General features: G+C 44.1%; 1 long non-coding RNA gene and 1 pseudogene across 1 annotated transcript in view; one reads left to right on the top strand and one right to left on the bottom strand.

Moving 5' to 3' along the window:
• LOC126283441 (uncharacterized) overlaps nucleotides 1–27,328 on the top strand; it is an 877,632-nt gene that overhangs the window by 577,304 nt on the left and 273,000 nt on the right. The gene's annotated exons all lie outside the window — the stretch shown is intronic.
• Nucleotides 9,823–9,940, bottom strand: LOC126288202 (5S ribosomal RNA; annotated as a pseudogene).

Genomic DNA, 27,328 nt, shown 5'->3' with positions numbered 1-27,328 from the left:
CTGGAAAAGTAGAATTTACATTCTTGCTATTGTCAGTGTGCTTTGTGTATTTCCATACTTGGGCCAACGTCTGCTGTTTCGCTGCTCAAATAGCAAAATTTATGTACTGTTTTTAGCATTTCATTTCCTTACACAATTTCAGGCAAAGCTGAGGGTGAAGTAATACTAGGATAATTTGATGTTGTCGAATTAAATCAGGTGACGCTAAGAACATTAGATCAAAGAAATGAGACGGTAGATGTAGTAGATGAGGTTTTGTTATTTAAGCAGAAAAATAACTGATAATGTGAAGTAGAGAGGAGTTTGTTAATGTGTTTTCTGAAGGCATTTGGAGTGTAGCTTTGTAAGGAAGTGAAACGTAGAGGTCCGCAGCTCGTGGTCGTGCGGTAGCGTTCTCGCTTTCCACGCCCGGGTTCCCGGGTTCGATTCCCGGCGGGTCAGGGATTTTCTCTGCCTCGAGATGACTGTGTGTTGTGTGATGTCCTTAGGTTAGTTAGGTTTAAGTAGTTCTAAGTTCTAGGGGACTGATGACTATATCTGTTAAGTCCCATAGTGCTCAGAGCCATTTGAAACGGGGTGGTAATCAGTTCAGAGAGGAAGAAAACAGAATGACATGAAATATATTGGGTAATAAAGAAATTTGTCACAATTTTACTAAAAGAATGGATCGGTTGGTATGACAAATCCGGACACATCGCGCCTTGGTGAATTTCGGAACGCAAGAAAGTGTTGGGGTAAAAACTGTAGAGGGGAATCAAGACATGAGAACAGTAAGCAGGTTCAAACATAAATAAACTGCGGGCGTTATCAGGAGATGAATGGCCCTGTCCAGGATAGAGCAGCGTACAGAGCTCCATCAAACAAGTCTTCAGACTGAAGACCAAAATAACAACAACGACAACAACAGATTTTCTCCAGTTATTCTCTGATGGTATGGAATGAAATTTTCCTTTCCATTTTTATTCCTTTTTTCCATTCTTATCCTCCGCTCATTAACTTTGTCGTTTTTTTCATCCACTTCTTCGTATTCGTTTTTAGTTTATGTCTTCTCCTCCTCCTCCTCCTCCTCTTTCTCCTCTTTCTTCTTCTTCTTCTTCTTCTTCTTCTTCTTCTTCACCTTTTCTTGACGACGGCTTGTCTCCTTCTTCTTCGCTTCTTATTCACGACGCCCGGCGAGCTGCTCAGTTAACACAATCAACAATGGTATTACACCGTCGGTTAATGCAGCTGCAAATAGTAGAGGGCAGAAACTGACATTCTGGGTTTATGGATGTCTGAATACGCTGTGATAATTACGTAATAATTTTGTAACAAATTCCAGGTATCGAATCAAGCTTTCGGCTAATGATCGTTCGGAGAAAGGGCGTGTAATTTTGTTAATGGTTAAGATTCTAAAACTCTATCATTGGAGAGACTGAAGTAAGTACAGATTTTTAAAAGGATAGTTTATTGTTTCCTCAGCTACTTTCGGATGCTCTAAGAAATAAGAGCACGGTATTGAGTGACCTCCAGAGGAAAATAAACTAGGTTTTCTGTGTGGAAATTCTCTCTCCTTTTCATTTTAAATGGCATGCTAAGTTACTGTCAATTTTTACTTGAAACCACTGTTAACCACGAAGTTTATTACAGTCAAATGCTCATGTAAACTATCAAATGGCTAAACTTCTTTTCATTTTCAATGGTCGACAGATACATGTTGGCTGATGGATGTATCATAACATGCGCATGACCTGAGGTACTCACCAGAAGGCACTTGTTCTGTTATAAATTTTGCCCTGAATGCGGACTAACACGGATGTCGTTAATTACGCACAAAGATGATTTTCGCTATACCTATTGTTATACACTGTAGCTACCATTCGAGCACTTAACACAGGTAGTATCGATTATTAATTAAACGTCGCTATTGTGTAGTTATTTAGTGCGCATAATATTGCTTTGCAATTAATGCGGTACTCAAACAGCGGGGCATGCAGAGTTGCTTACCGATGCAGCGTTGCAGTTCCAGCATTTGCTGCCGCGGCGCCGTAATTTCTCTTTTGTAAATACTGTTCTTTAACGAACGGGCACTGCGCTTGTTCCCGTCTGTTTTCCCTTCCAACGTAATTACGGCTCCAGTCGTCTAAAAACGCATAATAAAAAAAATGGAGTGATTAAAATGTATGTTGAAATGCTAATACAGAGTGGCTGAAATAAAAGTCGTTCAAAAACTGTGGTGAGATGCATACTCGGAATCTGCTTAAACCATTAACTAGTTTGGGGACACTGACAGAAGACGGATGAGAGTAACGGTATTTTCAACAGGATGGAGCAAAAGCTTACAAAATACATGCGACTTTGGCACAACCTCATGACAGGCAGAAAAGGCAGTAAAATCCTCCGAGGTCCAAGATCGCCTTATCTTTCTCCACCGTGATATATATACCTGTAGGTCCAGCTGAAGTAAAATTTCCCCATACGCTGCCATTGCTACACGTCTCACAAATTTTGATAAATGGCATACAAGACTGCATCGACGTAAATGGCGGCTATATCTAGCTTTTTGTGGAAAGAGTAACTCTTCTGTTCATTAACGGGGTAACTTCATTTTTTAAGCTTATTTTCTGGTTGTGTTTTACTTGTACTCCCTATAGCTGCTCACTAAATTCCGAAATCCAATCTTTGCCGAGGATGTAGAGCATGTATTATTACCACCAACTTTCAAATTGCGTTATGGTCATCATTCAAAGATAAGGGAAATAAGAGATCGTTTTGGGGGGGGGGGGGGGTGAATATGACTTCGGAGCGAATTGTGCCCTCCGCCACACACCGCTTGGTGGCTCACGAAGTATATATGTAGATAGCACACTATTTGGCCTGCACGGAATGCTACGGCAACAACCAGATTATTCCAAGTAGGCCAGATGGCATTCGCATTGCAATAGGGATATGCGTTTAATTTTCACAGTCCGGGCACAATAAAAGTGTGTTCAGCTAACCGTGAACGCCAGAAGAAAATTCCAGCAGAGGTTTCGAAGTACAGATCGAGTGAAGAGGAACGTGATGTGGACTGGCAGCTTAGAAGATTTTACCTTAAAAAGGTAGCCCAACCACATTGTCCGTAGCCTATAGTTTACATGCAGGGGTTGAACAAAAATATGAAAGCACCGCGAGAAATGCATGTGTGAACACGAAAGCATATGCAACCAAGTCTATAGGTTGCGCTGTTGCACTTGACCACGAACGACACCTGTGTCGTGTCCTCAATACGTTGCAAATGTCAGTCGTAATGGTGATGTGCTGGTGATAAATTTTGAATGGTCTGTTACAGTCAAACGGCATACTGCACATTATGAAACAAGTGCATTTCTCTCTTAATTTGTAAATTGTTGACTATAATAACTCACTCTTAAGGAAGTACTTTTATATGAAGGCATTAACCGCCGATAAATCATTAGTGACGTTTTATAGTAACGATAATTATTACAAATCATTCCAAGAAAGACGTGTTTCTGTAAACTTCCGGTACGAACGCATGAAATCTTGTGAGAGGACGTATCGAATGCTAACGAAAGCCGATACGCGATCATGCGGTAGTCGATTTGCGCGTGACGTGAAAATGACGTCACGTTTGCGGCAATTGTTGTGAAACGAACACATTAAAAAAAAAGAAAAAAACAAGGAGTATAAGAATAAATTACAGCCTCAATTTGATCTCTGAGAACCTTCAGGGCCGTGAAAAAGAGTCAAAAAATCAGTCAGCGATGTCGAGTCGCACATAATTAGTAACCAAATGGAGAAACTAGATATTAAAAAGTGTGTATCATTCCTCTCCAGATGTATATCACGTTCGGTGAGTTAAGCACGCTGACGTCAATGTATCAGAGACTAAACGAGGCGCCAATTGAAATCACATGCAACCGACTGCGTGGCGTTGTTAGTGCTGCGTCATTCCGGTGTGAAAAGATGACGCAGTGGGACACCGATGGAAATTAAGACTGGACAACCCGCATCAACTTCCAGTGGAATAAGAATGGAGAGAAAAAAGAACGTCGACGACACAAGTGGCGGGAAACGCCTCACATCAGACACATTAATCGTCGTGTCCGAATAAAAAATGGCACATCTCTTGTACGTTGTAAGCAGTGCGTATCATTCCCCTGATGTTGTGTGTCGTATTGTTGAATACTATCTCATGGTTTTATTACTGAAACTTTTGTCATTGTTAGCTGTGAAGAATGTGCTGCCTGTTAAGGTTGCGGAGTGGTGATGACGTTCGTGAGTTAAGTCGTCTCCCATATTGAAATGAAAGTGAACTGGTGGTTGATTTTATACTATCTGCTGAGCGTATTTTTTACCGAACAGAAGTGAAAATCTTACCTGTACCATCACTAGGAACAACTACTGATTTACGACTTACGAAACTCTCACAAACTTTTTTTATATGGGAGCTACTACCCATTCATTGTGACTCGACTGAGCAGTACCTAGCATAGCTGTAAAATCGTCGTGTAGTCTATTAGGCTCGAGAATACTCCATCTTCAGCTCGTTGACGACAAATGTACTACAAACAGCTATCGGCTAGAATTACATGACAAATTCTTGGTTAAGATTTGTCTGCAACAACAAGACTAACTTTTACATCTACTTACTACATTTATACTCCGTAAGTGGAGAGTATTGTGTGTACCACAGTCACTTCCCCCTCCCGCCCCCTTTCTCTTGATGTGCCAGTTGCGAATGGTTCGCGGAAAGAACATTTTTGTTAAGCTTCCATGTCATCTCGAATATCTTACACTAGTAGTCTTTTCGCGAAACCTACGTAGAAGGGAGCAATATAATGGCTGACTTTTCTAGGAACGTATGCTCTCGGAATTTTAACAATAAAGCCTCTCTTTCAGCGTCTGCCCCTGGAGCATATTCGTGATATTTCTGCGCTTCCTAAACGGACCTTTAACGAAACACGCTGCCCTCATTTGGATATTCTCTATTGAAGTACTTGTCGAAAGAGCGTTTTGCAAACTATATAATTTTGGGTGAGATTCTTCCAATGAAAGTCTGGCATCTGTCTTATCTAAGATTAGTTTTATGTGGTCGTACTTCTAAATATTTTATGGATGTAACTACTTCCAGTGATTGTGTTGGAATCGTGTAATCTTACAGTAACGGGTCTTCTCTTTATCAGCAGTTTCTTTTATCGAAGTCTTTCATACTCCTGGAAGTAGCATAGGATGATTTATTCTTGTTAAGAGAACTTATAAATCATACCGATGTGCATGATCAGTTCCTGATTTCCCCACACGACGGTAAACGTGCCTCGTTGGTTGCTACAGTGCTGTACAATTTGTCTGAATACAACTTGATTGGCAGTAGCTACCGTTAACTTCTGGAAGATCGTTGTAAATTATTAATGTAAGATGGCCCTTAGACTGCAATGTGGCTTTAGAGTGGTGAGTACCGGCACTGATAAAATTTCGTTACTAACGGAAGGTAAATAAAGTCAATAACAGAAATCTAAATATGTATGAAAATACTTTTGCTACAATGAGGTTAATTCGAAGTAGATACTTTTCCCACTGACAATTTATTAAAAGCTTTTCTTAATCTGACGGTAGCATTTTCTCTGAAAAATTACTAGCCCCACTGCATAGTGTTCTTCGGAAAGTGACATTTTTTTTATTGTTTCAGGTGAGTGCTGGAAACGCGTTGCTTCTAACACCTTGGGTAAGCTGTACAGGTAGTGCTGAAAATAGATGGTGAGTTACTGAAGGTATTCTTCTAGTGAATTTTTTAGTTGTAGTTACATTAATGATGATTGATCATGAGCAGTGAACAGTCAGGTATTACTAATAGACATGTATTTGGTGTGCAGAGTTAACAGTGGCACACTGCAAGAGTCCAGTGACAGTAATAGACAAACTGCGTCGTGAATGATGTGCTAGCGACGGTAGATAAGTTGTCTTGGCGCGGCAGTAGACCAAATTACATTAGCCTTCTCCATCGCGATACAGTTTCGAGCTTTACAGAGTTAGAAAAGAATCATCCCTATTGCTATTCAAATTAGCCTACACAGCTGACTATTCAGTGACTGCTTTCCTGTAATTACATAAATGTAACTGACTGTGCGCTACGTATATCCAGAAATACTGTTTACGAAGCTGCGCGCATTTTAGTTTAGGACCGTCGTCAGATAAACATTGCTAGCCACGTCACCTGTACGCCTGTGTGATTCATTGTTCATTTAATGGCACTAGCTGTGGAATCTGCTTCTCAGAACACTTTCTCTGGCGCTTGATGTAACTTTTAACAGTGTAACAATAGGAATCTACCTACTGTGTATTTGAAATGACATTACTACAGGTCGCTACTACTAATGTAGATTCCCAAACACTTATCTTGTAGTCGGTTTTTGCCCAGGGTTGCAGTTCCATAGCTTCATATGCTGACTAGGGTGCTTCTAAACTTTGTAAACAACGAACAGAAATTTTACTTGATGTTTCTTTATTTGGCTTCCAAAACAGCAACACCAACACTATAGTCGAGTCTGTCTAATAAGATACCTGACAGCTGGCAAACACTATCTGCGGCTTTCAACTGCGAAGCGCAAACGGCTGCAGGCGAAAACAAAAGTCATCTATGGCGCTGTGGCAACACAGAGGTGTTGCCATAGAGACGATTAGGAAATCGCATTACTCCATTGCTTTAGGTTGGCGTGCGAAACTGCCGTGTCCAAACCACTGCAATTGTCAAGGATTTTGCTAGACCGACTCGACTGTGGTCAGACGCACTCAACTGTCTGGTTGCATCACTGTTGCCACCTTCTCATGGGGCAAAAACAGTACAGCGCCATCTTGGAAACGTATGCTCATCTGTAACAGTCAAAGCGGTTTGCCTGCTACACCTGTGAATGTCATGTCAAGACTCTCCACAACTACTGCCCCACGACAGCTGGGCAGCGCTTTTATTTTAGTAGCTTGTGACGTTATTGAACATGACATCAAACAAGAATTACTTCTCCTGGGAATCAAGTTAAGTTCCTTATAATTTTAAGCCTTGCTTATGGCCACTTGTATAGATAATTCAGTGTATCCAAATGATGCCGGGGGGTCCCTTACAAACTTCTGGTTCTCTTCATATACAAATTGTGTAATTGAACTGGATTGAAATAGGGGGGAGGGGGGGGGGGAGGGCTGAAAATCTTTTTAAAAAATCAAACAGAATATTATCATGAGTATATCGAACGACTGATCGGAGCATTGCGAAACTGAAATTGAACTTTGTCCAGGCTAGGTATTACGAAAGTTTTCAACGTATCTTTATCAGTATTTTAATTAATGGTAAGTAAAATTATGTATTAGAATCGAAGTATTTTGACTTCCTGCTTCGAATGAAATAAATCAATTGCTTCACAAAGCTTTTTTAAATACGTGCCAAAGTTGAGACTGGCAGTGTTTTCATATCGAAGTTAGCAGACTTAGTCGATGGAAGCTATTTCCATCAACGCGTATTATATTTCTTGGGATGTTACTACTGAATGTTACTGTTAATTCAGCGGAAACCTCCATGGTAGCAGAAAACTTATTTGTTCAGGTCGCCATATATGTGAAAGATCCCGACTGTGCGAATGATGTTGCAGTGATCCCTGCCAAATCGTAACCCTCGTCCGACTACCAGTGTAATGTCGGGCGTTATTGTCAAGAGAATGATTACGTCCGAGAGCGTTCGACAGCGCGAGGGCAAACGGTAAAGCGAATAGTGGGAGCGTCTCATAGCTCCCCACCAAATAAATTCAAAGCTGGTCACACAAGTTACAGTAAGGTTATCATGAGTCTTTCTTCGACTGTAGGGGTCACCTGTCGTTGAGTTCCTCGACCGTGGAACCATAATCATTGTGCAGCGCTATGAACACACATTACAGAAACTGCAACGCGTCATAAAGTCAAAATGCTCAGAGTTTCTTTCAGGCGGAATCCTCAAGGTATGCGATTCAGCGATTTGGTTGGGAAACACTGCAACATCCTTCTTACAGCCAGGATATTTCGCCACTTTTTTCACATCTTTGGCGACATGAGAAAAGACACAGAGGGCGATAATTATTTAACTATATGAAAAAAAACGTAAATTAGTTACAAACTACGGCGTGCACACACTTTATATAACTTTTAAACGTCACTACGGATATTCAGATTTAGGTTATAACTTGTTCGATATGCCTGCCATAATTGGCGATGATATGGCGCAGACGAATAGCAAAATTCTGCATGAGCCGCTGAAGTGTCGGAACATCGACGCTGTTGATGACCTCCTGAATTGCTGTTTCGGGGTTATTGCTGAACACCCTGACTTTAATATAGCCCACAAAAAGGAATCGCTTGTGTTCAGATCGAGAGAATATGGCGGTCAATCGACGCCCATGCCAGTGGTCTCAGGGTACCACAGAGCCAGAATGAGGTCCCCAGAGTTCTTCTCTCAGGACATCAAACACTCTCCTGCTTCGATGATGTCGAGCTCCGTCTTGTATGAACCACATACTGTCGAAATCAGGGTCACTTCGGATAATGGTAATGAAATCATCTTTCAAAAACTTCACGTACCGTTCGGTAGTCACCGCACCATCAAGGAGTATCGCACCGATTATTCCGCGACTGGACAGTACACACCACACAGTCACCCGTTGAGAGCGAAGAGACTTCTCGATCGTGAAATGTTATTTCTCAGACCCTCAGATGTGCCAATTTTGCTTATTGACGAACCCATCCAAATGAAAGTGGGCTTCGTCGCTAGACCAAACCATACTAACTCCCATCATGTTCCGCTGCCAACAGTGCTGTTTGAACGTCCTAACGCAAACCATTCATAAGTTATAGCCGGCCGGAATGGCCGAGCGGTTCTAGGCACTACCGTCTGGAGCCGCGTGACCGTTACGGTCGCAGGTTCGAATCCTGCCTCGGGGATGGATGTGTGTGCTGTCCTTAGGTTAGTTAGGTTTACGTAGTTCTATGTTCTAGAGGACTGATGACCTCAGAAGTTAAGTCCCATAGTGCTCACTGCATTTGAACCATAAGTTATATGATTTTATTTCATGTAGTTCAGCAGCTGTCACCCTATACGTGGACGTCGATTTCAATCGGGTGAGGAAGTGAGAGAGTGGTTGCTGTTGCGGATCCATCAGCGGCCGACTGCGTTTATTCAGTTTTCAAATTTATACTGACTTTTTGATCAACCGGTATATACAACCAAATTACGCCACTACGACACTGGTGCTCCCCGAGGCACTAAACGCAGCAGAGACTTCTCGTCTCATTTCCCAGTGGGATAAATTACTTTGTGCGTGTGGTGATTACTTTTGAATGTAACCATTCCAAGGTCCGGTTGTGGCGGCTGTTTGGCTTTCATTTGACTGTTCCTGATGGTGATTACTAGCTAAAAACTTGCTTGACCGGGTGGCACTTGAACAGAAGTGTCGCAACACAATAAGAAATAACCAATAACATTTATTTATAGTTGGAATACAAAACTGTTCTAATTTGGTAACTGAGGCATTGTACTTAATGCCCTATACGTGACACAGTCAAATCTAAATGAGTTGTTGTCTCTTGGCAGTCTATGAATTATTCACTATAAAAAAACTAAACTCCTCCCGCACAGGCCATGAAGGCCCAAAGGCACCGACTGGCCGCCGTGTCATCCTCACCCCACAGGCGTCACTGGATGCGGATATGGAAGGGCCTGTAGTCAGCACACCGCTTTCCCGGCTGTAGGTCAGTTTCCGAGACCGGAGCCACTGCTTCTCAGTCAAGTAGCTCCTCAGTTTGCCTCACAAGGGCTGAGTGCACCCCGCTTGCCAACGGCGCTTGGCAGACCGGATGGTCACCCATCCAGGTGCTAGCCCAGCCCGACAGCGCTTAATTTCGGTGATCTGACGGGAACCGGTGTTACCACTGCGACAAGGCCGTTGGCACAATTAGTCACTATGACTGAAAGTAATTATGCAAACAGTCGTTTGACTGTCCCAGTTCTCTAAAAATAGTGACTGCTAAGTCTGAATACAGTCTCCTGAAGGGAAGTCACAGAAATGTGCTCTGTAGTATAAATGCTGGAAATGTTGGCACTGTTGGTACAAGGCGAGATGCTGGCATTCCATGAACTAAACTGAGTGTGTGTGTCGACTGTACGTCGTCTTTTATGTCTCTCTGCGGAAAGATCTCCATTCTGTGAGTACAAGGTGGAAGCAAAGTAGTCCACCGTTGACAGCATTTTCTCTGGCAGCTGGCAACAGTTCTGGTGGGCCAATACGACGCCCTGGTGGAGGCTGGATGTGGTCCCAAAGAGCGAGCGCCATCTTGACGCTGCTGCTCGGAACTGAGACGTAGCGAAGGCGAGTGATGGGCCCGTATGGCTGCAGCCACACGGGCCCATCATGGTGTTGATGTGTACGTCTTGAGCCATGGGCAAAACAGTGTAACTGTGTGTAAGAGTTGGTTTGTCTTACTATACATGAAACTAAAGTAGGGAATAATTTGTAAAAGAGTAACCAAATATGAAGCACACGAAGACGTCTGATAAGGTAAATATTAGTAAAACGATCGATATGGAAAGGGACAGGGAAAGGACGGAGAATTTGAGGGAATTTCATGTAGTGTCAGAAAAACTCTGTTGTGTCGCGTGAGAACCAACTATTATACAGTAGAATTTAGGTTATGACAAACAAAGTAGTTTTCGGTGATCAACAAGTCAGTATAAATTTGAAAACTTAATAAACCACGGAATAATGTAGATAGAGAGGTAAAAATTGACACACATGCTTGGAAAGACATGGGGTTTTATTAGAACCAAAAAAACACCCCATATTGATAGACGCGTGAAAGATCTCTTGCCCGCGTCGTTTGGTGATGATCGTGTGCTGAGCCGCCACTTTCGTCATGCTTGGCCTCCCAGTTCCCCAGACCTCAGTCCGTGCGATTATGGGCTTTGGGGTTACCTGGAGTCGCAAGTGTATCGTGATCGACCGACATCTCTAGGGATGCTGAAAGACAACATCCGACGCCAGTGCCTCACCATAACTCCGGACATGCTTTACAGTGCTGTTCACAACATTATTCCTCGACTAAAGCTATTGTTGAGGAATGATGGTGAACATATCGAGCATTTCCTGAAAGAACATCATCTTTGCTTTGTCTTACTTTGTTATGCTAATTGTCGCTATTCTGATCAGATGAAGCGCCATCTGTCGAACATTTTTTGAACTTTTGTATTTTTTTTTGTTCTAATAAAACCCCTTGTCAAAAAATGGTTCAAACGGCTCTGAGCCCTATAGGACTTAACATCTGCGATCATCAGTCCCCTAGAACTTAGAACTACTTAAACCTAACTAACCTAAGGACATCACACACATCCATGCCCGAGGCAGGATTCGAACCTGCGACCGTAGCGGTCGCGCGGTTCCGGACTGACGCGCCTAGAACCGCTCACCCACCGCGGTCGGCTACGAAAAGAGTGGCGAGTTAACTGAATTATATACTATGACGCTAATATTATTATTAGCCAAGGTGCCCTGAGTCGCATTAAATAACGGAGCAACAGCAGGACAATGAAAAGAAATGAGATGCCACTTTATGTGTGAGAGTGAGTTCGTTGAATGAAGACGCTGGATGCATGTATTCGTTTTCGTGTCAGTAACACGAACGAGAGTGCACTTAAAAAACAAAAGATGGCAAAGAGAAGCGAAACCGGTTCCAGGGAGGGGCTGCGGTGTGGAATTGTTGGCTGCGACGTCCTACTCTGAAACCTGAGATGGATTTCTGCGGGACGGTCGGTGGGGGCGAGCAGTGACGTTGCTGTGAGGGGGGGTAGACCGGGCTGCTAAGTCTGCACTTACATAGGACGAAATTGGCTTTGAAGTTCAACAGGAGGTGGAGCTGGCGAAATATTGCATCGAGAATCTGAACGAGACAATCGACTGACAACCAGGTTGACTAAATGGCGTCTGAAGCGCGAATTAGATAAGGGTAAACTGGAGGACGGTCAAATAATTAGCCAGTTTGATTGTGATTTCGTGAAGGGTTTCAAACTTGCTAGGTAAATTCCTCACTGTTTGCTACCTCGAATGTTGGTCTGATCACCGTAGCTCTTTAATACACGGGGACACCCGTACTCTGCAAGCTACGGTACTGTGTCTGGCTAAGGTTACTTAATAACACTACTACTCTTCGCTTTCCTGTTCCACTCGCAAACGGAGTGTGGGACGAACCGACGACGTACCGCCAATGTTAAGATTTATTAGTTTTTAATTTGGGTAGCTCCATGTGTTCGACTGCCTCACGAACCATACTTGCAGATGTATTACATATCCTGTAATCGAAATATGTATAAATTTATAAACATCACAACGTAATGTTAAACTCCTGTCTGTAAAGATTTTTGTGGTCCTCCTCACTGTATTAGCACTGTTTAAGAGACTTCCTGAATTTAGCAGTGAAGTTAATGCTTTAGTATTTCTCTGCCTCGTGATGACTGGGTGTTGTGTGCTGTCCTTAGTTTAGTTAGGTTTAAGTAGTTCTAAGTAGTAGGGGACTGATGACCATAGATGTTAAGTCCCATAGTGCTCAGAGCCATTTTAATGCTTTAGTAGATAAACAAAGAAGTTGGTAATGAGCACTAATGATAAAATCCTCCTTATAAAAGTATGCTGCAATATTCGGGTCTCAGAAGCGCCCCAAGAGTGCAAACCTCGGCTGGGTTTGCTTAAGAAGAATGTCGGAAGAGTGGAGTGTTATCGAATATTAATAAGGGTTTCGATTATGGTACCCTTACAACTCGGAAGTGAACACACCCTCTAAACTGGCTTCATAAAGTAACCATTTAAACTCCCTGCGCTACGGTCGCAGGCTCGAATCTTGCCTCGGGCATGAATGTGTGTGATGTCCTTAGGTTAGTTAGGTTCAAGTAGTTCTAAGTTCTAGGGGACTGATGACCTCAGATGTTAAGTCCCATAGTGCTCTGAGCCATTTGAATTTGAAATAAACTCCCCGCCTGGCGGAAATGTAGTTCTTTATCCACAGCAATCCATAGTTTTCAAGTTACGTAAATTCACCCTACACTCCATAAGCGTCGGGCTACCGCACCAGTAGTTGGGTATCAGATCTTCAGTAAGCCTAGGACCTCCTTTGCAGCGTTTCATGTGATTTCCGTTTCTAGCAGAGCTTCGTGTGAATGGCGAACAGTGTTGCACTCAGGGTGAGTGCTCAGACAAAAGGCACGCAGGCAGCAATGCTTCCCACATCCCACACACCGCCACAGCTTCTCCATCCTCGGCTCTAACTGAGCGCATTGCTCCACGCCGACGCCAGTCGCTCGTAAACACTTGGCCTGCCCTCAGCTCCCGTTTTACGTGTTCTGTAAAGTTGCGAGACAATTCGTAAAATTGCCGCCGTTCTGCTTTTTTCCCCGAAATAAAACAGGCGTTTTGTTGTGCTTATGCGTGCAGCGGAGATTTAGAACGCAGGGCCGGAACTCGGTGGGAGGTGAAGTACTCGGCCAGTGTAGGTTTGCACACAGTGCAACTCGGCATCGCATGGAGCCTCGACGGATTACGGCGAAGCGGGAATGCTCCGGCAATATCACCGCGCAGTGAAACGACTCGTGAAAATGTTTTGGGTTGTACAATTGGTGCATGCGGGTTGGATCTCGCACGTCGTTTTGAAGCTCCACGTGGACGGTCGGAAGGAATGTTTCATGCCTCTATATTCCGAATTGTCAGTAAACACAACAATACGTAAAACCGTAAAGTGAAGTTTTAAAATCACAGTGTTATTAGGAAGAGGAGAGGAAACAAAGAAGTGAAGTAAGGGAATGTCGAAAAGGCGGAACTGAGTCGTATCCCGGTGATCGAAGAGACCAGGAATGATCGTCAACCAAGTATTGCCCCACTGCAGCAGCTCGTTGGTTTAATGAAGTTCTTTGAAGTAAAAGGTTGCAAGGATGAGGCAGCGGCGAGCTTTTCCAGTTCCTTCGGGTGCGACACACATGTTGTGTGTCGGGGATTTTCTCTGCTCGGGGACTAGGTGTTTGTGTTTGCCTCCTCCTCCTAATTATTCGTGACAGTGGCTAGAGTGGACTGTGTAAAAACTGGACTGTGTAATATTTGCCGGCCGGTGTGACCGAGCGGTTCTAGGCACTTCGGTCCGGAACCGTGCAACTGCTACGGTCGCAGGTTCGAATCCTGCCTCGGGCATGGATGTGTGTGATGTCCTTAGGTTAGTTAGGTGTAAGTAGTTCTAAGTTTTAGGGGACTGATGACCTCAGATTTTCAGTCCCATAGTGCTCAGAGCCATCTGAACCATATGTGTAAAATTTGGGACTTAGTACGGGCGCTGATGAGAAAACAAACATCATCAACATCAAGACGTGTTGTGTACCCTCTGTTCAGTTAATGCTGCTTTAGATTTATGGTTACAGAAGACCTATGTCTGTTCGAAATCGGTTACGATTAGAAATGTGTTACTTTGTGTCTAAAATAATTTCTGAAGCTATCAAATATGTACGTCATAGGATAAAACATTGTTTCTTTTTTTGGAGAATCTAACTGTAAATATTGAACACCTTCATGTAGATGCCGAGGGACAAATAATGGTAAACAAAATGGTGAATGGGGCTATATGAAGAAAATCTGAAAATATACAAGTGGTAAAAGACGGTGACCTGCACACCGTTGCGTGGGGGGAGGGGGGGCGGTGTCTCAGGGGCAGCTGGCTTGGTTTCATTTATGTATTTTATACATTGCTAATTTAATTCAGCTTATTAAAAACTACAATTAAATCATACTACTTCGTTATGTAAAAATGTAGAAATAAATGAAAGTAAAAAGCGTAGAGTTATCCAATGGACGCGTAAAATTCTGCTTTAAATATATTTTTTTCAGCAATGGGAAACAAACCGAAATATCCCGTCGACAATGGGCGTTGCTTGAAAGACGTGAGGAGCAGTATTTTTCTGATATGACTCCAGCTATACATCGCAAAAACTAAATTATAGATATCTGCTGAAACATCAGAGAAAATACATCTGATGTCTCTTAGGACGACTCTCTGTGTATATACAGCATGGGCCAAAAGTCACTAACTGATTACGAATGTAAATATTTTTTATTTGTCATTTGTTTCCATTGATTTTTCACAGACTTAAAGACCAAGGATTTGCGACTGTTTACACTTCCTTTGTCAGAATTTGGAACAAAAGAAGAGGGAAATCAATAAATCAAAAAGTTATTCACAGTTGCACACCCTCCGTGACTTTTGACCAACTCTGAGTTTTTGCAGAAAATCATTAATAGTTTCTCCTGTTTCTGTCTCTCTGCGGAGATTATTATAAAACTAGTGGTTAGTGTAGTTGCCTGTAGATTACAGGGGTCGGAAACTGGGCAGTTGTCTTTTCCTAATCATTTCATCTCATCTTCAAATATAAAGATTTGCACCACGCAAGCGAACAACCCCAGATGGGGTCTCCCGACAAAAAATGACGTCATACGATCATTACATTTCATTTTATAACACCAGCATCATCTGCAAAATGTAACACTTCTGCGTTCTCGTTGATGAATGCCTTATGTCATGCAGATGTATGTATGTATATCTTGTTAGGCGTATAAGTAAAGACATTTTTACTTTTATTTTTGTGACTCAGGAGAGAGTGCTGAACAACATTAAATGAGTAATTCGTTTGCAGACTAATGCTCATAATTACAGCTGTTAGGAGCAGTATGTTTTTAGGAAGGTTAGTAGCTCCATGTGTATGCAGGCTGTTCAGGTTTTTATGTTGGTATCGTCACGTGGCGCTCTGTATGAAAATCACTGGCTGTGCTGTGTGCAGTCTGTGGCTTGTTTGTATTGTTGGAATATTTGCTATTGTGGTGTTGGGCAGTTGGACGTAGCGTTGCACAATTGGAGGTGAGCCGCCAGTAGTGGTGGTTGTTTAGAGAGAGATGCCAGAGTTTTGAGAGGTTACTATGAGCGGACGATCTGGACGCATGTTCGTCAGAAAAAGGAAATTTGTAAGACTGGATGTCATGAACTGATAAATATATTATGACTTTTGAACGCTATTAATGTAAATACATTGTTTGTTCTCCATCAAAATATTTCATTTGCTAACTATGCCTATCAGTAGTTAGTGTCTTCAGTAGTTTGAATCTTTTATTTAGCTGGCAGTAGTGGCGCTCGGGGTATTACAGTAGTTTGAGTAACGAAGATTTTTGTGAGGTAGGTGGTTCATGAAAGGTATAGGTTATTGTTAGTTGGGGCCATTCTTTTGTAGGGATTATTGAAAGTCGGATTGCGTTGCGCTAAAAAAAAAAGTTGTTTTAGTGTGGATCAGAATAAGTAAAGAGAGAAATATCTGGGTACGTTCAGTTTTGCTCAGCTGTTTGAAAATCAAATAACGTAGAGGTTTTCCAGCACAGTCATTTATAAATGTTTCTAAGGGGATGTTTCACATGTAATGCGCCAAAAGCGAGCCATTAATGCTTATTTTCCCCCGGGCAGTAGACCAAGTGCTGAAGCATGCACACATAGACGCAAAATGGTTAGTCTGTAGTGACGGGCGTAGCCCACTAATTGGTGCAATTACGACGATGCATAAGACATCAGGTAGCAAATTATGTGACCTGTTTGCAGGGCAGATAAAAAACAACTAACTCGCTGAATTGGGTACATATTAAGGTACCAATATCTGCTATAGTTAGACACACACACACACACACACACACACACACACACACACACTCCACTCCTTTTGCTGCCTTCCTTGCTGCCCAAACTTCCCTCATTTGCTCGCTGTGTTTCTGTTCCGGTCCTCTGTCCATGCTTTTTCTAGGTTTGGTGTCTTTGGCTTCATTTTGAGTGCCTTTTTGGTTGCCCATATTTCTTTCATCTCCCCGCTGTGATCTTGCTTACGTTCTTCGGTCCATTTTACGCCAGTGCGTTTGTCACAGTGCATATCAAGTAGTTTTCTTTTCTTAATGATGTTTCTGAATTTTATTCTGTCGTGTCTGCTGTTATGTTGAGTTGGTTTAGGTCGTTTTTTTACCTCTGCCACCCATTTGTTGTTTCTAGTGGTTACCCAGTCAATGATGTGTATGGTCAATCTGTGTGATGGCATTCTGTATAGGTGTCCATAGAATTGTAGTCTACGTCTTCTAATCTCTTCTGTGATTGTCTCCGTATGTTTGTATAGTTCGTCTGTAGGTATCTTGATCCCTATTCCACTGTTGTTAGTTGCGTCAAATATTTTCCTAAGCACTTTCTGTTCTATTTTTTCTAGCCGCGCGGGATTAGCCTAGCGGTTTAAGGCGCTGCAGCCATGGGCTGTGCGGCTGGTCCCGGAGGAGGTTCGAGTCCTCCCTCGGGCATGGGTGTGTGTTTGTCCTTAGGATAATTTAGGTTAAGGAGTGTGTAAGCTTAGGGAGTGATGACCTTAGCAGTTAAGTCCCATAATATTTCACATACAAACACACATTTTCTAGTTATCTGATACGTGTATGGCCTAGGATTAGTGTTGTCTCTGCTGCATATAGTGCCTAGGGGAGCACCACCGTGTCGTAGTAGCGTAATTTGGCTTTATATATATATATATATATATATATATATATATATATATATATATTGGCATGTGTCTGGAAACGCTTACTTTCCATGTTAGAGCTCATTTTATTACTTCTCTTCAAATCACATTAATCATGGAATGGAAACACACAGCAACAGAACGTACCAGCGTGACTTCAAACACTTTGCTACAGGAAATGTTCAAAATCTCCTCCGTTAGCGAGGATACATGCATCCACCCTCCGTCGCAAGGAATCCGTGATGCGCTGATGCAGCCCTAGAGAAGGGCGTATTGTATCACAGCCCTCCACAATACGAGCACGAAGAGTCTCTACATTTGGTACCGGGGTTGCGTAGACAAGAGCTTTCAAATGCCCCCATAAATGAAAGTCAAGAGGGTTGAGGTCAGGAGAGCGTGGAGGCCATGGGATTGGTCCGCCTCTACCAATCCATCGGTCACCGAATCTGTAGTTGAGAAGCATACGAACACTTCGACTGAAATGTGCAAGAGCTCCATAGTGCATGAACCACATGTTGTGTCGTACTTGTAAAGGCACATGTTCCAGCAGCACAGGTAGAGTATCCCGTATGTAATCATGATAACGTGCTCCATTGAGCGTAGGTGGAAGAACTAAAATGAGCTCTAACATGGAAATTAAGCGTTTCCGGACACATGTCCACATAACATCTATTCATTATTTGTGTGTGAGGAATGTTTCTGAAAGTTTGGCCGTACCTTTTTGTAACACCCAGTATATATATTGCTTATCCTCGCTTTGGCTCTACAGTTGGCTCGCCGTTTTATATTACAACGCACTCAGTGAGGTAGGTACTCATACAAATGAAAGCGTAAACACACTGTGCAAAAATTTTACTTTGGAAAATTATAAACTTTATAAACTGCCTGGACGGGCGCCGAAAGATGCTACGTTTTTATTTCGTCACTAACTTCCGATGACGGCTGCACTGAAAGCTGCTATGTGTTTGCTTCGTTACTAATTCGTACTGACGGACGAAAATCGTGTCATTGCCCCAGGGGGCGGGCAGGTTGGCAGTAGCTTAATCACAGCCGTGGAGCACCGCGTGCTGTTTAGCTGTCCCAAGTCTCCCTCGATTATTCCCGCGGCAAGCGAGGTTCCCCCTCCCCCCTCCCCTCCCCCCTCCCACCTGCCACGCATTCGCCTCGCACCCCCACCCCCTCCTCAGGCCCCTATACTCCACTCAGCGGCCAGATTCCTCGTTTTGTTTCTGCTCCCGCGTTCCTTAGTCCCTGCCTTCGAATTAACGACGGATAAATGCTGGCCGTCCTCGGAATACAGATATGGTCCGCGCCTTTTGTTCACGTCGCGAATAACAACAAAGGCGTGACGCGGCCGGACCGAAAATATCCGCGGCGGCGCCGCGCCTCCCTTGAGGCTTTCACGGTAATGAGAAACGTCGCGGCGTAGAGCCGGCCGCGCGCACTCAATGGACGCCTCGGCGCGCCACGCCGTCGGGACGCCTGCGTCTCACTACGAGGGCGTCGGCTTCCGCGGCCGGCGCCGCTGAATAGGGAAGCTGCCGTGTAACACCGCCTCTAGACTTGATGGATTAACTGAAGTCTTCGATACCGCTTCGCCAGTTCACAACCGACCTGTCACCTGTCAACCTAACGTAGGCCTCGAGCTACGGTACAAATCAGTGAGTCGCCACAACCAAGATTACAAATTCCAATTTTTTTTGCTTCTTAAAACTACCAACCAAATTATCACGCTTCGGCCTAATCTACCACACGAGTCGGAAAAGTTTCGAGACAGTATTAATAAAAAATAGAGAAAATGTAAAATGGTGATCTTATTGCTTTAGGTGCTCTACTCCACCCACATGATTACTGTACTCAGAAAGTTTTTATACCCCATGCGAAATCATTAGAAAAGTCCTCACCTGAAATGTTGTTAAACTAGTGCGTCCGACTGGTGTGAATGTCGTTTACCCTGTCAAATCGTTGACCTCTGAAACTTCCTGGCAGATTAAAACTGTGTGCCGGACTGAGACTCGAACTCGGGACCTTTGCCTTTCGCGGGCAAGTGCTCTACCAACTGAACTCCCCAAGCACGACTCACGCCCAGTCCTCACAGCTTTACTTCTGCCAGTACCTCGTCTCCTACCTTCCAAACTTTACAGAAGCTCTCCAGCGTACTTTGCAGAACTAGCACTCCTGAAAGAAAGGATATTGCGGAGACATGGCTTAGCCACTGGCAGAAGTGAAGCTGTGAGGATGGGCTGTGAGTCGTGCGTGGGTAGCTCAAGTGGTAGAGCACTTGCCCGCGAAAGGCAAAGGTCCCGAGTTCGAGTCTCGGTCCGGCACACAGTTTAAATCTGCCAGGAAGTTTCATATCAGCGCACACTACGCTGCAGAATGAAAATCTCATTCTACGTTGGCTTGTAAATGATCAAATAACTGTGAAAACTACCTTAGGCTATCAGTTTGAATATCCAAGATGCCTTTATTGAACCACGAATATATATTACATTACTGGCCACTATCGACTTTTGGCCATTTTCAAACGGACCCATACAAGCCGGTATATATATTCTACAATAAGGAGATCTTGCATAGTAAAACCGACAGCGTACGGTGGCTTTCAAAACGTTTTCGTCGTTTATAAGTTAGACTGAGGCTGTGGATCTGTAGAGGAACATACTGAAACGTTGAACCTTCGTGTGAATTTCTGCACTTTGTCATTTTTTGTTTTAGGTTCGTATTGATAACACCTTGCTCGTCATCCATCACTATTTTTTACTACAGGAGAAATGCCAGAATTTTACGTTTCAATCTAGTCGCGGCAGGCCACCAAGCGTCGCTGGATTGTTCGCGAGTCAACGTGTGCGGGACACACTTTGTACACGCTTATTCTCTGTTTCGAAACATTCTGGAAAACGTCGTGAACACTTGTTTTAGAGATGTTGCACCATTGCGATTTGCAAAACAACAACGTTCACGCATTATGGCTGCACGCCTAGTACTTAACACGTCCTATTCTTAACTGAACTGACTATTCGGATTCACATTTGCTGTTTACAACTGCAGGTTCGAGTTGGCATAGTTAATTACTGCGTTAACGTCGCTTATACCTCAGGAATGAAAGCATTCTCGTATTTTTTTAGCGTACTGTCTACAACACTGTCTACGCTACATATATCTGTCACCGCAACTTATATTGCAAAAACAAAAACAAAAAACAAACAAAAACAGACGAAACAAACGTCAGTTTTGTGATCTCTTCCTCTTTGTACATATATGACACCATACCCAGCCAAATCACCACGTGTTAGGACAAACCCAGTATCCGGTGTCGGTAGGTTCAGTTAAATCATTGCGTGACGAAGATGTGTAATCAGGCATCCGTATCAAGTTGAATCCACTCATTAATGATTCGATCCAGCGGTGCTGCCAAACTGGGAGGATGTTGACTGTTACGTTTCAGTCGCTGTTCGAAACAGCGTCGGTCTTATTTGGGGTGCAATAATGTGCTTGAGTTTTAGAATTTTGTTCTTCTTTCTCAGTGTTTGTAAATAGTGCTGTAAGACGGGAGTGTTGATAGCACACTCTTTGAAGAGGATGTAGAAGGAGTAGCAAACTGTTTTCGAGATTGTTGAAATAAATATTCCTGTATGTGTTGGGCCTAGTCGTGGTACAGAAAGCAGCTCCAAACCATCACAGAACCACCTGAGTTCAGAGCTACAGCTTCCACACACTGCGGGGAAACGGCTCGTTGGGTCGCCATTACCGTCAACACCACGCGCTATTTGAAAAGAAGCAGTGTCGAAATTCGTCGGACCACATTACACTCTTCCAGTCGGCTACTTCCCAATGGAAGTTGTTTGTCCCGTTTGAGCTTTATATGCCACACTGAGCAAGTGCCTTTTGCGAGGGACCCAACTTCAAACGTTCATCGCATGCAGTTTTTCTACGCAGTACTCACTCTGAGACTAGATGAAATGAATCTGGCTTCCAAATAACTTCCGGAAATTCAGCCAGGTAACACTTTCAGCGACCGCCGATGTTTCAGCGGGAGAACACCCCGCCATTTTCAAGGCAACTGCAACGGACAGGCGACGAACATGCAAATTTAAAACCCCGGTTCTCGGACTGATGCAGGAAAGATAACACATACACTGAACACTATTGCCACCAAAGATGACCAAAGTCAGAGCTATCGATAGATAAAGGCATCTCGCATCGTAGTAATAGACGGCAAATCATCGAGTAAAACTGAAGTGATATCAGGTGTTCCCCAGGGAAGCGTCCTGGGACCTCTACTGTTCCTGATCTATATAAATGACCTGGGTGACAATCTGAGCAGTTCTCTTAGACTGTTCGCAGATGATGCTGTAATTTACCGTCTAGTAAGGTCATCCGAAGACCAGTATCAGCTGCAAAGCGATTTAGAAAAGATTGCTGTATGGTGTGTCAGGTGGCACTTGACGCTAAATAACGAAAAGTGTGAGATGATCCACATGAGTTCCAAAAAAACTCCGTTGGAATTCGATTACTCGATAAATAGTACAATTCTCAAGGCTGTCAATTCAACTAAGTACCTGGGTGTTAAAATTACGAACAACTTCAGTTGGAAGGACCACATAGATAATATTGTCGGGAAGGCGAGCCAAAGGTTGCGTTTCATTGGCAGGACACTTAGCAGATGCAACAAGTCCACTAAAGAGACAGCTTACACTACACTCGTTCGTCCTCTGTTAGAATATTGCTGCGCGGTGTGGGATCCTTACCAGGTGGGATTGACGGAGGACATCGAAAGGGTGCAAAAAAGGGCAGCTCGTTTTGTATTATCGCGTTATAGGGGAGAGAGTGTGGCAGATATAATACACGAGTTGGGATGGAAGTCATTACAGCATAGACGTTTTTCGTCGCGGTGAGACCTTTTTACGAAATTTCAGTCACCAACTTTCTCTTCCGAATGCGAAAATGTTTTGTTGAGCCCAACCTACATAGGTAGGAATGATCATCAAAATAAAATACGAGAAATCAGAGCTCGAACAGAAAGGTTTAGGTGTTCCCTTTTCCCGCTCGCTGTTCGGGAGTGGAATAGTAGAGAGATAGTATGATTGTGGTTCGATGAACCCTCTGCCAAGCACTTAAATGTGAATTGCAGAGTAATCATGTAGATGTAGATGTAGATGTAGAACTCGCAGGTGAGGTAGCATTGACTCTGTCCCTCTGTTTTTTGACAAAGGAGAGAGCCGGATTGCAAACAGAGTTTAAACAAAAACCTCCAACCCTGTTAACGAGGTTGCTCGCTAATGTAATCTCATGGGCTGAAATGTGCCTGACGGACTTGTTGCTCATGTGACATCCGACGACTAGTCCATGACTGCAGTCACTGAGATGCCCTCATCGACAAACTCTGCTGCTTATGATTGTCTACTGACAACGCCTCCATTTAAAATTGGTGGGCCCGCCTCTCTTAATATCTAGGGGGTAATTTAGCATTGCGTAGCAGTTTCCGGGCACTTTTGATCGGATAGTTTACTTGTGCCACTGACACTGCAAGCGAGATGTGTCAGATGGAACTGCTTCCCGACCGTTAAGCGCTTTCTCCCCGCCGGTAGACGCGCAGAGCTCCCAGCAAGCGAGGAGGAGACGGGTCGGCGGTCGGCGAGCCGCGGTCCTGCGACGTCGCGAGTTCCGGTCAAGCGAGGATCGATCGCGAGCCGGCAGGCGCGGGCTGGCGGCGGCACTTGGAGGGCGTGGCCACGCACCGCCGCCCCAGGGGCCCACACCCACACCCACACCCACGCCCACGCCCGGGCCGTCCACTGGGGACTCCCCAGAGCAGGCGGCAGCACCTCTCCGCGGTCCCGACGCGCAGTGCTCGCCGCCGTGTACCAAACATCACCTCACACTTTGCGAGTACGCGGACTAGATGAGAGCAACCTTGTATACGCACACCTTTTGTGGAGTATCGGTAACGTAACGTGGCCTCTTGAATTAGATTGCCCGACGGAGAAAGTAAAGCACCCAGAAAGGGAGGAGAAAATAAAATGAAAACTCGCAGGTTTAGAGGTCATGTGACGTTGTTTTAGTGATCACAAAATCGATTCAAATTCACAGAGATACTGATAGTGTGAGTCCCTTTATCAGTAGGACGATGCACCCTCTCCGGCCTGTATGCACGTGGTGATGAAGTTGGGAAGGGTGTCATACAGCTGTTGAGTCCTCTCCTGAGGTAAGCTGGGCCACAGCTGTTGTAACTGGTCCTTATTTTCCAGAATATTGGCACTCGAACGGAGAGAACCTCCGAGCTAGTACCACGCGTATTCTATGGGGGCTCTTGCTGGCCACGGCCATCCGCTGTGCCCTAGCGGTTCTAGGCGCTTCAGTCTGGAACAGCGTGACTGCTACAGTCGCAGGTTCGAATCCTGCCTCAGGCGTGGATGTGTGTGATGTGCTTAGATTAGTTAGTTTTAAGTAGTTCTAAGTTCTAGGGCACTGACGACCTCAGATGTTAAGTCTCATAATGCTCAGATTCCATTTGAACCATTTTCTGGCCACGGGAAAACCTCAAAATCAGCGCAGACAAAATGGCTCTGAGCACTATGGGATTTAACTGCAGCGCTCATCAGTCCCCTAGAACCTATAATTGTAGTGCCTAGAACCGCTCGGCCACTCTGGCCGGCTTCAGCGCAGGCACCTCATAGAGACACGTGCTAAGTGTTGACAAACGTTGTCCTGTTGAAAAATGGCCCCTGTCGCAGGAAGAGTTGACACACGAGGTCGTAGGATGTCCGTGACGTACCATTGTGGCGTCTGAGTTCCGTCACACTACAGAAGAGATCTGAAGCTGTACTTGATGGGTACCCACACGGTGACGCCGGGAGTAACTCTGCTGTGCCTCTTGGAAACACTGGGAGAATGGCATCTCCACTCAGGTCGCCGCCAGGCCATATTCGCCAACAATCGTCGTCTGGATAGTGCACAACCGCTGTTCTTCGCTGAACGCAGTGCGACGCCATTCATTAGCAGTCCCGGTCACGCCACCGGTCCAAACGCCGCAGTTTGTTTAGTGCTGTTAACGGCAATCTACTCGTGATACGGTAATTCGCTAGCCCGGGTGCTGCTGATCTCCGGTCAATGGTGCGGGATGATACAGAAGTTCCAGGAAGGCTGGACGGCAGATGTGAAGGGGTTACGATGTACTGGATGCACAATACGATGATCCTCCATTGTGGCGGTCAGACGTCATCGACCGGAATCTCGACGCGTATGTTTGACCTCACGTTTCCATGGTGGTCAGCATCAGGCCAATTACATCCGCTTACGGCAGAAATATGGATAATGCACGATTTGATCGTCAGGTCAACTGGAGATCCACAGGCCTCTTTCAACTGTAACACAGGAGTGCATGTCATCTCCGTGTCTTTCCCACAAGGGAATCTCCCCATCGCACCCCTCTCAGGTTTAGTTATAAGTTGTCACAGTGGATAGGCCTTGAAAAACTGAACACAGATCAGTCGAGATAACAGGAAGAAGTTGTGTGGAACTATGAAAAAAAAAAAAAACAAGCAAAATATACAAACTGAGTAGTCCATGCGTAACATATGCAACATCAAGGATGGTCTGCGCTCAGGAGCGCCGTGGTCCCGTGGTTAGCGTGAGCAGCTGTGGAGTGAGAGATCCTTGGTTCGTCTTCCCTCGAGTGGAGAGTTTACTTTCCATATTTTCGCAAATTTATGACCTGTCCGTTCGTTCATTGACGTCTCTGTTCACTGTAATAATTTTAATGTATGTGTTTTGCGACCGCACCGCAAAACCGTGCGATTAGTAGACGAAAGGACGTGCCTCTCCAATGGGAACAAGAAACATTTGATCGCACGGTCGTAGGTCAACCGATTCCTCCACAGGAAAACACGTCTGATATATTCTATACGATACTGGTGACGGCATGTGCGTCACATGACAGGAATATGTTGTCGACACACCTAACTTGTACACTTGGCGAATGAATAAAAAGATTCTTCAACCTTGCCCGATTTAGGTTTTGTTGTGGATGTGATAATCACTCCCAAAAAAGTGATGAAAACATAATAGCAGTTACCTCGCATCGGACAGATAATAATTGTCTGAAAATAAAAAATCAAACTTTTCATTCGATGGAAGACTTGAACCAAGCACCTCTCGCTCCCCAGCTGCTCACGCTAACCACGGGACCACGGCGCTCCTGAGCTCACACTGTCCTTGATGTTGCCTTTGTGGGGCATGGACAACCCAGTTTGTATATTTTGCTTATTTTTTCATAGTTCCACACAACTTCTTCCTGTTTTCTCGATTGATCTGTGTTCAGTTTTTCAAGGCCTATCCACTGCGCCAACTTATAACTAAATCTGATGGGGGTGCGATGCGGAGGTTCCCTTCTCAGTAATCATCTGACGCTGTTCATACCACCTGTACACCCTATTAGGCCTGCCAACAACACTGAATACGAACAGCACTGATGCACGTTGGCGGCATTAGGGATGTTGTCCTGACAGCCATCGGTTTATGAAGGAGGTGATGGTGTCGTGCAAACGAGAAATCTACGGACAGCAGTTGCTTAGTACTGGTCCTGTTGTGACTGCACACGAGACTGGGTTCCTCCTAGTTTATGTTCGTCAAGTGGTATAAATAAATTAAATGGAAAAGTGACAGCTGTAGGTGTTTTAGTATTCATTTCATAATGAAGAATCGAAGTTCCTGTAACTATCTACTACAAGGATTGAAAGACAAAGATTTGTGTAAAAATTGGCCGTACGGCAAGTTGGCTCCTTGTTTTCACAGGATACTCTGCAGTATCAACTGATCGCAAAGTTGTTTAATATTTCTGTACCACGGAGAGCGGTTTATGCCGTACGACGCAGGCGGATTGAACACGGTGTGTTCAGTGTCAGGCCGCTACCGGCCGCTATTGTCTGCGATGTGTGAGGTTGTTTACCTTGTCCGTCGCCGCTGCCGCCGCCGCCGCTGTTTTCACTGGCTTGATACGGTGTGTATAGAAGCTGCGACATTTAGAGAGAGGGGGAGAGAACTGATGGAGAACGATAACACAGACCGACCAGCTAAAGCGCTATTACTCACATTTTCAAGTGACATTTGCGATGCTATTCTCTAGAAATAATGGAATGGTTTTTCCTGTCAGCTGCAAAGTAGTGTAGCATTAAATCTGAAGTATCGTGACAAATGCTGTAACTCCTGCAGTCGTGCGTTATAGTGTGACCGTCATTATACCAACCGTTAATTCTCAGAACTTTTAAAGAAAAATAAAACATGATGAAACCTGATATTCAAGGGAAGATAGGATTCGGTTACGATTGTGGACGGTGCCGTAATCAATTACTATTGGTTGCCTTTTACAGTTACACACATTCATATGTAAAAAAGTAATTCCAGACTAAACAATAAATAAAAAATACCATACATTATTCATTGAAGGAATAAACAACTGTGTAAATAATAGTGTTTTCATTGCGTTACAATTTAGCAAATGGCCATAAAATACAGATACAGATAATGTTTAAAAAAGCCACTGTGGTCACGGCTGAACGACTTACACGCCAAGAATGGCAATAAATTGAAAATTGCTTAAAACTCGCTGCAACGTACAAATTACAGATACTGAAATATTAAAGGCAAGTCGCCACAAACACAGCAGACAGCATCAGACCCCAGGATTGGCAGTAAATAAGGTTTTAAATGCTTACTGCGTAAATACAAATA

Source organism: Schistocerca gregaria, chromosome 1 (assembly GCF_023897955.1).
Source record: "Schistocerca gregaria isolate iqSchGreg1 chromosome 1, iqSchGreg1.2, whole genome shotgun sequence".
In the NCBI taxonomy this organism is placed as follows: domain Eukaryota; kingdom Metazoa; phylum Arthropoda; class Insecta; order Orthoptera; family Acrididae; genus Schistocerca; species Schistocerca gregaria.
Note: the sequence above shows the minus strand (reverse complement) of the source record. Positions and strands in the feature narration are given on the sequence as shown.